The following is an 11,080-nucleotide window of genomic DNA, read 5'->3' as shown; positions in this document are numbered from 1 at the left end:
TCACACGGTATGGAATAGCCCCCGGCCAGCTTGGCTCACCTGTCCTGGCTCTTTGTGAAATTAACTCTGTCCTTGCCAGAACCAGGACAATCTACATATCATGTTTTTTCAAAGTGAAAAGTGCACTTCCCCATTCTGAGCACTACTCGGAGACATGACTATGATGCAATACATAACTTTTTGTTAATGTACTCCACACAGGAAGCTGAAAAGCTGATTAATGAGCTAACAGCTGGCGCTACAGACACCAAGGTGATGATTGACACAGTTGGAATGGGTTTGCTGAAGGGCATATGGTACCGAATGGCTGAACTGCAATCCAAGTTACACCTTGAGTATTCTACAAAACTGGAGAAACTGCAGGTAATCTCAGACAAGGCTGAAGCTTCTGGACAGCTTTACCAGCAAATGGAAACCCTCCTGGAACAGCACGAGAATTCTGTACAATTTCTACAGGAGGACAGAAAACTGAAGGAAAAGATAGAAGAAGCGCTAGAAGGAAAAGCCTCACATCAGGACCCAGCAAAGCACAAAATTTCAGTGCGACAGTATTTCGAAGAGCTTGTCAAAGGAATTAATATCAAGGATTATCTCTCTACCGCATGCGAGGAGATGCTTTCAAGTACCGCGGACATACCCAAGACATGTCAATCAGAATGTCCTGCCTTTGTTTTTTCAGATGAGAGTCCTGATCACCTCTTCTACAAAGAAGTACTGCAACAATTTGAGATGTCAAATGACATCAAGCAAGATAATTTTGAAAATGCAGCTCGCCCCACACTACAGCACTAATGCTAACACTAGCATTAGTGAAAATTTAGCTTTTACAGATTTGCTGACAGGATAAATTAAAGCACTATTTCCTGACATTTAGCCTTAATTTCCCTGTCATACGTGCTGCCTACATACTCCATCAAACAACTGAAAGGCACTTGGAAAGGTAAACAGAACGAGAGGTATTTAGTATATATGCTCTGTTGCACGCTTTGTTGTGCCACCACAAATTAACAGTTGTTGGGAAGGTGGCACTAAAAGAGTGGCCTGGGACAGAGTAACACAGGCTGTCTAACCAGGGAGCAGGGGTCAGAGATGTCCGGGAGAAGGAGCCTGAGCACAGCGTGTGCTGTGCATTCAGCTTCCTTCCTACGACCCTGACAGCTTCAAGCGCTTCAAGTTTATTCTCTATGAGAAACATAATTCACATCCTAAGCATTAAATTTGAGCCCTGAACTATAATCACACACAGTTAATTCCATATAAACCTATCTATGAAGTTTAGGTTAATAACTTATTTAAGGGAAATACAAAATAATTTAGATTTATTTTAAAATTGTAAGTGCTAGACTACAACACTTCATATATTTGGTAACATGCCCAATAATTTTTCCAGAACAGTCAACAACATATTCCTATGAGCGCATCTATTAAATTTTTGACAGGTACAGAGCCTACTTATAACTTTTTTCCTTATATCATTTCACAAATTAATACAAAAGCATTTCTGCTTTTCAGGGTAATGGCTGCTGTATCTCTTCACATTTTAACTTTGGAAAAATTAAAAAGTTATCAGCTTGGTTTTCCTTTGGCTCTTTTGGTAGTACCAGAACTACCTTTTTGGAACTCTAACAGAGGACATGTCAAAGAGTACTCCTAGTACTATTTGAGAAGAGATCCATAGGATTCTGAAGGATTTTTATGTTCTACACATAGAAGGCTTTACCTTTTAAAATCCATTTCAGATCAGGCCTGGGGGTGGCAGTGACCAAAGCCCTGACGCTGAAGGCTTACAGGATCAGCCCACACTCAGTACAGAGCCTCCTCGCGCGAACACAGACCTTGCTAATGAGGGTAACAGATGAGACTGGAGCCAAAAGCTGTTATGTCCCTGCAGCTCCTTGGTACCCCATGTGAAAGCGGGATGACAGGCATACCGGTGGAATGTGGAAATCAATTCTAAAAGGAGCAGAAACGCTTAATGCAAGAAGTGGGAGGCACAGTCCTCATACCAAATTTAATTTGATGCATTTAGTCTGGTTTCCAAGGTATATGTCCATCCTTCTTCCCTTCATTCGTTTTGAGCCCACCAACCACTGCCAACCTAATTTAACAGAAATAACTGCAAAGAAACTAAATTCCCACAAGCTTCATGATGTTTTACCACTAGCAGCCTCTGTGAAAAGAGGGTGCAACATAAGTTTAAAACTTTTTTTTTTTGACATTACAGGATTCACATGGGAATGGTAGAGAAATATTAATGCCCTAATTGTGAGAAAAGCTTCAGTTGTCACTTGTACATTACTAGATAACAGAAAAATCCAGAAGCAAACAGAAAACAGAAATCTGGTTTTACTAGTTCCAGTGCTATGTGACCATGCACTTCCATATCCACCAGGCTGAGCCTCTCCCTCTAGTCCCAGTGCTGCCAGGTCTTCTCACACTTCTTTCATTTTTACAAATTATACAAAATTAGAAGATGGTCAAAACAGTAAAGGCACACGTACTGACTTTTTCACTGCTATGCAGAATGAACAGAACTGGGACCAACCAGGAATTTTATCACACTTATCTCTTGCTTCTCACTTAGAGCCTGCCCTAAGGTGCTGTTTACTTGTAATGAAGGTTGCGTTCAGAAGGTAACCGGAGTTTCACATGGCTAAGGTTACAGCCTGTAATCACTTGCTGCTGCAGCCGATGCTTAGCAAGTCAAAAGCTCAGAGGAACTTCCCTCTTGTTTCTCATCTTTTACACTTGGTGCAACCAAAGCTCAAGTACAATATGAAGAAAGCAGCTAACAGCAATGTACCACCTGTTGACTGCATCTACCAGTTCGGGTCAGAAGTCAGGCTTTCTACATCACCCCTTTTTAAAAAGAACAAAATTATCATAACAAGTGGTTTACACACCTGATTTATTTTCTTCTGTACTCATATCAACTGCATTTGTCCACAGTGTTTGTTTTTAACATTTTCTACACTGTGATACACTCTTAGATGAGGAGAAGGATTTAGACTCTCCAATTCTTATCCGACCTAAAGAAACAGAGAGTAAGATGAGCAGAACTATTTAGCAAGACCAAATATTCTTCCTAGGATATTACATTTCAAGACACATAGTTTCAATGTCCCTTGATCTGCTCTTAAAATAATTAGTGCTATTGAAAATGGCCCGCTAATCCAAAACAACGTGCATTCCAGTAAAACAGATGGGCTGGCATTTCTTACTAAAATACAAGACTTAAGCCAATCAAAAAGTGATAAAACTATTCACTTTCCAAAGAAAAAATTGTCAAGTCAACAACTGTCTGGTACCTGATTGGACATACTGTGGAACTGTTCCCTCCTCTAAGCCAAAAACAATGTTGCTTCCCAGGTATGGGTATAATGAGCAACGACCACCAGTGCATCAGCATGCATCTGGCAAAGCCCAGCCCCAAAAGAACACTGTCACTCAATGAATATTTCCTACTTTGAAAATAAACGTGTCATCTATAGAATGCTTCCTTTTTTGGCAAATGCTTCTGTATCCCTCCTCATTTATCTGCTAGCTGGGATGAAGTTCCTTGTTACAGCACTCTGCTCCTCCAGCAAATCCAGGCCTCCAGCAACACGCACTGTAGACACCGTAACAACCTCTAAGTTACTAAAAATGTGTGCTTGGATTTACATACACCTCTTACGACCTGTCTGAATACCACTCCTTTAGTAACCACAACTTCTAGTAAACTTTGTCGGCGTGCTAGCAAAAATTATTACAGTGGTTAAGCAAAACAGAATGGTAAGATGGTATCTGCTGAACGTGTTACTCAGACGGTTATTTTTCTGGGTATTCACACCCCATCTTGTGACCTACAGTGGAAGTGCAGGAGCTCCCAAGGCGCTTCTCGGTTGTGCCTGGCAGACGCAAAAATTTCTCACCCTAACAGGAGCTGTAGCTTCCGTATTCATCAGAAAATGAGCCAACTTATATCTGAAAGTAAAGACTAAACAGTAATTTAGCAGCTGACAGAACGTGCACGACACAGTTTTACCTGCACAAATGTGAAAACTGCACGTGGGTTCTCCTTTTAGCTGTCGAGGGATCGTGATTTTAGTTTGTTCGACGTGCAAAATGTCTGCCTTATCCAGACAGGTGCCGGGTCAGTCTGTTTAATCTGTGTGTTGCTCTGATCACCAAAAACAAGACCCCATGTTCCCTTCTCTCATTTGTGATAAGAATTATTATTTGTGAAGTAAGACAGGACACCACACATGTAAGAACATCATTCAAACTCTAAACTTTTACAAAATTGTTAAGAACTCATGAAAGTTCCATTATTTCCAAAATTTCTCAAAAGAAGAAAATAGAAAAGCTTATTTACAAAGATTGACAAGATTTCTTTGTGCACTCACGCTTTTAAATGTATCTCTATCCCAATGATCCTGTGGAAATTAAGCGACATAGTAAACGGATCTGCGATTGAAGTCTGTTTGTAAACACAGCATTTCCCTCCCTGAACTTTTATGAAGTGTGATTAATATTGCAGACACAGAAGGACCATCTCTCCTCCTCTGAAAGACTTCGATGTGCCCTATAGTCCCTCCACATCCCCAAAATATTAAAAAAAAATAAAATCAGAAACATAACTGGAAAAGCTATTTTGATCAAGTAACACCAGACTAACATAATACTTGCAAGTCAGATTGCTTCTGAAGTAGAAGAGGATAAAGCCCAAATGCAGAGGTAGAGAGAAAAGTACAAACTTTGCCAAAAGTACACAATTCACACTAGACAGTCAAAGGCGAGCTAGAGGTTTAACTTACCCAACTGCAAAGGCCACTGGCATGGAAACGGGAATCACCTACAAGCCCGGCTGGCAGGAAAAAGACTCTCCCTCTTCCCAGCAAGGAGCAGTCCAAACTCATTACTTCAAGAGCCCATTGGGATGGAAGGGAAGGATGAAGAAAGAGAAAGCGCTTCAGCGGCTGCTCCCCAATTAAACAAGATTTATAATCAGACAACGCCATCAGCAAAGCAGTTAAAACTCCAGTTGTGTTGCTCATTCAACCATCTACTTAGACTACAGAAATAGGACAAAAGCAAAAGCTGTTAATGCCAAGGAGGAGCAAAGCCGCTCTTGCAATGCTGGGCAGCTAAGAAGAGCTCTAGATAGAAACTGCGCCTACAGAGAGCATATTTACCTGGAACCGCCACTGCTCGCCCCCTCAGGAGCGCTTGCTAAACACGCCGTGGCTGCCCATGCCGGTTACTTGTTCGTTCCGCAGCTGGCAGTTGTGATTTACCCGGTGCCATACAACTAACACCGCGCCATAGTCCGGAAAGCCACGGCTTGGAAAGGGTTATGCGTTATCACTAGTGTCTCGCCTTAACCACCGTCCTTCTGACCAATTTCCAGCCTCAGCAGCTTATGAGAAAGAACGCAGAAGAGGCTCGAAGGGCGACGGCGATCCGAAGCCCCCAGGTCGGGTGACCGCACTAACGGGAACGGAGCCCAGTGCCTGAGTTCTGCCATCCCGGGAAGCCGAGCCGCTGCTGGCCCCAGCGCTACGAGCCGCGGGCTGAAGGACACAGGCACGCCAGGCGACGCGGGGCCGCCCGAGCCAGACCGCGCAGCCCTTTCCTGAGGGAAAAAAGCCAAGCCGCGGGCTTTGGGCACAGCTGCTGCACCCGCACCGCCGCGGAGAGGCGGCCCGGAGGCGGGAGAGGAGGCGGCCCGGAGGCGGGAGGGGCCGCCTCCCGCTCAGCCCGGCCGGGCGCGGCAGCAGCAGGGCGGCCGCCGGAGGCGCCATTTCAGGGCTACCCCGAAGGCGCCTGAAAAAAATGGCGGAGGGGGCGGAGCTTATTTCCCCGCCATCCAGTGAGGATAGTCCCAGGTGGAGGCGGTGCCGCACGGTCCCAAAGCCAATGAGCGTGAGAAGCGGTGGATGATGGACGGGTGGCTCCCTCCGCCCGGCGCAGCACGTGGGCGGGGCTTAGCACCCGTCGGCCAATGGGGCGGGCGGCGCGGGGCGCGTCGCGCCTTCCCGTGGTGCCGCGCGGCGAGCGGCGGCAGGAGCGGCCGCGACTCCATCCGGGTCCCGGCGCGGCTCCGGGTCACCCTGCGGCAGGTAACGGGGCGCCGGGCGCGGTCCCCGCGGGGCGCCGCCATCGCCCGCGTGGCGGGTGGCGAGCAGGGGGTAGCCCGCGGGAAACGGCCGGCGGAGCCTGGGCGCAGGAGTCGGGGCGCGGGCGGGGCGGCGCGCGGGACGGATGGGCCCGGCCCGGCCCGGCCCTGCCCTGCCCCCGCCGCGGGCGGGCGCCTCGGCCCGGCCCCTCCGCTCGGCGCCGCCGCCCCCGCGGAGTGGGGGCTGTTCCCCGGCGCGGGGAGCGGCCCGGGCCGCGGGCGGAGGCGGTGACTGCGGCCGCCTGCCCCGGTGAGAGGCGGGGGCGCGGCCGCCGCTGCCAGGCGGGACCTCCCCGCCGGCCCTCCCCCCACGCCCGGTGCCGCTGGGGTCTCCGTTCATTATCGCTCTTCTGCTAATTGAGGCCTTTTTTTTTTTTTTCCCTTTTCCTCCCCCTTCTCTCCTCCAGACTAACTTGAAGGCCCGGAAGTGCCGCCCCCGGGCGCTCCTGAATGGTGGCTTGGCCCCGCCGCCCGTCGGGGATAGGCCGCGGATGCCGTCAGCGCCTGGGTACGTCACTTCCGCTATCAAGTGTGTGGGCAGGGGAGACCTTGGCGGTGGGGGGAGGCCCCTCCCGGTACCGGGGCGGCGGGCGGCAGCGGGGGGCACCGGCCCCGCACGGGGCTGCCGCGCCTCGGGGCACCGGGCAGCTCCGGCCGAAGGAACGCGCGGCGGGGCGGGCAGGTAGAGGCGGCGGGCAGGGGGCGGGCAGGGCCGCAGGCAGCGGCGGGAAGGGCGTTAGAGACGGGCAGAGCGGGCAGGAGGCCGAACGGCGGTGGGAGAGGTGAGCTCAGAGAGGAGGCGGCAGGAGCTGAAAGGAAGGAAACACCTTGGCAAACCAAACGTCCTTTGGCGAGTGAGGGTGGCGTCGGTGAAGCGCAGGGCTGGGGCGCAGGACGCTGCGCTGGTGGAGCAAGACGCTGCTCCGGCTTGAGTTGGCACGGTGTAAATCCCTCCCAACACGCAATGCCGCGCTTACGGTGACACTTCTCGCACAGCGCAGTCAGTTGTAGGGAAGGGCATTACTCAATCAAATTATATTTTTATGGCTTATTTCTTGTAGGAGTGGAAACTCAACCCGATGCTCAAGGTTACGATAATCCTCATTCATAGATTTGCCTTTTCTACACTGTGTGTGCACCTTTTGAATCGTACTGCTGTGCACAGACAGTTTTCGGACTGTAATGCAAGTCTTAACTGGCGTGGAAAAATTGCTTCCGTTAAAAACGTACATAGCCATTCTACAGAACAATCCTTTATCACAACAATGGGTCAAATTTAGCGTGTGACAACTTTTGAGAAAAATGAATCTGTCCCTTCAAAAGCAATGATATTTTTTTAACTTAATTAAGCAACAGTTAAGAAACAGGGCATCATCCTCTTCCTAATTTTTCAAGTGGATAAACAGCCCCGGGGGGCTTCACCAGAACAGTTACTCACTGGTGTGGCTCCTGTTGTCAAATTTGACATGTTCTGTTCACAGCAACACGCTGTTGATGTTGAACAGCCTGAACTTACTCAACGAGTTATTTGCAGTAGTTGCTCAAACTTGCTGCAGTCTTTCCAGTCTAGTCAACACGCAGTAATAAATTTAATAGTATTTTTGTGCCCTATGAGCTAGCTTTGTGAAGAGGGACTTACTAAATATCTGTACTGGGATTTTTTTTTAATATAAAATTGTTGGTTGTGATTTTTTTTTTCTCACCGAGCTTTTCACCAAGTTGTGCTCTGTATATCTTAAATGCAACCTGAATTCACATAGGTCATGCTAGCAAGTTACTCTGCATAATAAGACTAGGGACTTGGCAAAAGGAAGTTTAGATAAAACATCAAATCACTTGCTTTGTTTTTCTACTACTACTAAAAAGCCATATCCTTATTTCACTTTCCTTTTGATAAATGTCTGTTGTTAGTAGCGGAAAACATTGGTTCATTTGCAAAATAGTGAAAGGTCACTAGGACTTAGGGCAATAGATGTTTAATTATGTTGCCAATTAGTAACGTAACACAGCATTCTTGAAAACGTTCTCGTGCACTAACTTCATTATTTGCTGAATTTGTGTAATTATATTAACATGCAAACTTTATGCAGAAAAAGTTAGTCACGCTTACTAGTAGCGTGTCCTAAGAGAGACAAATCTGGGGAATAACTACACATTTGTATATTAGTAAGTATACACGCCTGTTTGAAGCAGGAATAAAAAAACCAACATGATGGTTTCCTTGGAGCAGCGCGCTGAGCCCTTTGTGCCATTTGAAGCTGTAGCTAAGCCGAAGTGTGCTCAGATACATATTTCTTCTGCCAGCGTACCGACAGACCTGTATTCAAAAAGGATTTGTAAAAATCTGATAACATTTTAGCATAGTCATTTTCTTAACTACAGTGTGTTACCTAATTTCACTGAGGTTTTTGCCAGTACAGGACTGTAATGCATACACCAGTTATACACAGATACTAACGTTGTGAAATCAGATACGCGTACAGGAAGATGCTAGGATTCGTATTACTTTGGTTCTTGTTCATCTTAGAAATTATTAATTATGATCACATACTTTACCTTTCCATAGGAGATATGCTTCGTTCAGTGCAGGAGTGGGCAGTAGTGACTTCTAATGTCTTTCAGGCTGTCGTTTCTGGATATTTATATTCCATCTGTAACAAAACATGGTTAGAAAAATAAGTCAAATATACTAATTGAAAACATGGCAAACCAGTAATATTTTATGTCATAATTGCTTAAAACCAGAATGCTTTGTGTTAAAGCAATTTAAGTGGAATATAGATCTTGTAAAAAAAAAAAAAATTAAAAGAAAAAATTGGCGTTTCTAATTGAGACATGAGATAAATACATTATTGATGACAGTCAAAAGTATTAATATTACACTCGTATGAAAAATTCCAAGAAATACCGTATGACACACATCCCTGTCTAAGTGCGTGGACTTTGGTACTGCTCATGCTTAGAGTTACAGCACATCTCTAAGTCCGTGTAGCATTGTGCACTGAAGCTGCATGTACTCCTTTGCTCCTCTTTGGCAAATTTGCCTGTCCAAACAAGTATTCTGGTGAGATTTACACTTACTGCAGCGTATTGCTGCTAAATGGACTAGCATATCCAAATAAAGGTCTTAAATTTAAAATTTTTGTAGCATAAGCAAGGGATTCTTGAAAAGGTGCCTGGATATCAGCTGGCAAGCTTTACAATCTGCTGAAAGAATTTTTGCTTTCTTGGTCAGTGCCTGTTCTCAGTGCAGGTGAATTTGCTTGGCACAAAGTGAAAAAAAACCCACCAAAACACAAAACTAATCTGTTTAGTCTTAATCTTCAGCTTTTTAACTTACAGCTTTGACTTCTGTTACACTTAATTTTATCCACTGAATTGCTGAAGCTGAATTAAAGCACTAGAGTAATATAGCCTTTTCAGATAACATGCTGTTTACAGATTTACAATTTCCAAATGATCTTTTCACAGAATGATATACTACGGCATTATATACGTCAAGTTAATGTATCCGTTTACTTCCATGCTGCATATAGTAGGTGTCAGTAAAGCATGATTTGTGTAGGAACTATTCCTTCTACAAACACACTTTCAGCTTTAGATGGTTTCTTCTGTGCTGCAAAGTGGACAAAACTGGGAGAATAAAGCGCTTGTCTTTTAGGATCACTCTGAGAGGAAACAGGACTTTTGTTATTTCGGCAAATGTACATTTTGTTCCTTCAGCAGAGTAATGAATAAAAATCATAACCATCATTTGAGCTATTTTTTTTCTCTCTCACAGGTTGGAGAATAGTTTAACTGCTTATGTTCTGCTTCGTGCTACTAAACAAGAACGTGTAAATTCTTGAGTTTTTTTTTCTATGCAGTTTAGGCTCATTTCGGAGGTTTTAAACTTACAGGTAGCTCAAGAAAACCATGAAAGGCGTACTTCAGAGTGCTAGAACCCATTTAGATTCTACTGCTGTCACTTCTCCTGGACACAGATTAGGAGCAAGGCTCTAGCAGGATAAGCACTATGTTAATACAAAGGAAGGTACAATCCAAAACTCTGAATATAGAAGAGGAAAAACTTTTAAATCACACTAAAACTTTTGTGTCAGTCACTAAGTAATCTTACTGAGCCTCTTAGAAAGGGAAGATACGAGGTATGTAGGTAGCACGTGATGACAGACAGTGTCATCACATAGTAGTTGAGTGAAGCGAGGGGAAGCAATAATGAAGGATAATGGAGTTTGCGTTAATCACGCTGCTCCGTTTCCCCCCCTCCAATTCTCACTGGTCAAACAAAAAGCCCACAGAACGAACAAACCTGAGTTTGTAAGCCTGCACGTAGCCAGTCATCGGGGGTGCTCTGTGTGCAGGCACTACAGGTGCAGCTGGAGAAGGCAGCAGGAGTCAGGGAGTGTGGCTCCGATGCAGGGGGTGCTGCTGAAATCATGGGGTAAAATCTTGAGGATTTGGTGTTAGTGCTGATATCGTAAACCCTGGAGCTCCATCGTGTGGTGAAAGCTGCGTGCAGGCTGGAGCCTGGGCTGCGGTAGGCAGCTTCAGTGAGGTCATGTTTGGCAGCGAACACCTTCATCGGTGCCGGTGTGATGTGAAAGTTGGACGGTTGCACAATTACAGCGTCGCTTCCTTTGCTTTCGCTGCTTTGGGGATTTAAAAATGCAAACACATGGTGACTGGAAAAAGCACTTTGGACTCAGGAAAGCAAATTAACCATTTATTTCTTAAAAGCAGAAAGTCTTTGTTGCTGAAGGAGAGAACATGCAGGTAGATAACCCAGAAGCTCTGGTGCTATACTGAGGTGTGATATCATCAGCGCAGTGACTTCAGCGGCAGGGATGTGTGCAAGAGCAGATTCACTCGACGATGAGAACATACCAAATGAGTAGAGGCTGTGCCAGGAGCATAATTTAT

General features: G+C 45.8%; 1 long non-coding RNA gene across 1 annotated transcript; it reads right to left on the bottom strand.

Moving 5' to 3' along the window:
* Positions 1–8,357: 8,357 nt before the first annotated feature.
* Positions 8,358–10,632, bottom strand: LOC129211286 (uncharacterized). The gene is made up of 3 exons (XR_008578807.1): positions 10,470–10,632; positions 8,717–8,811; positions 8,358–8,477 (listed from the first exon to the last, which is right to left on the bottom strand). It is a non-coding gene; the product is annotated as an uncharacterized LOC129211286 (long non-coding RNA).
* Positions 10,633–11,080: the final 448 nt, after the last annotated feature.

This window comes from Grus americana, chromosome 11 (genome assembly GCF_028858705.1).
Source record: "Grus americana isolate bGruAme1 chromosome 11, bGruAme1.mat, whole genome shotgun sequence".
Lineage (NCBI taxonomy): Eukaryota > Metazoa > Chordata > Aves > Gruiformes > Gruidae > Grus > Grus americana.
Note: the sequence above shows the minus strand (reverse complement) of the source record. Positions and strands in the feature narration are given on the sequence as shown.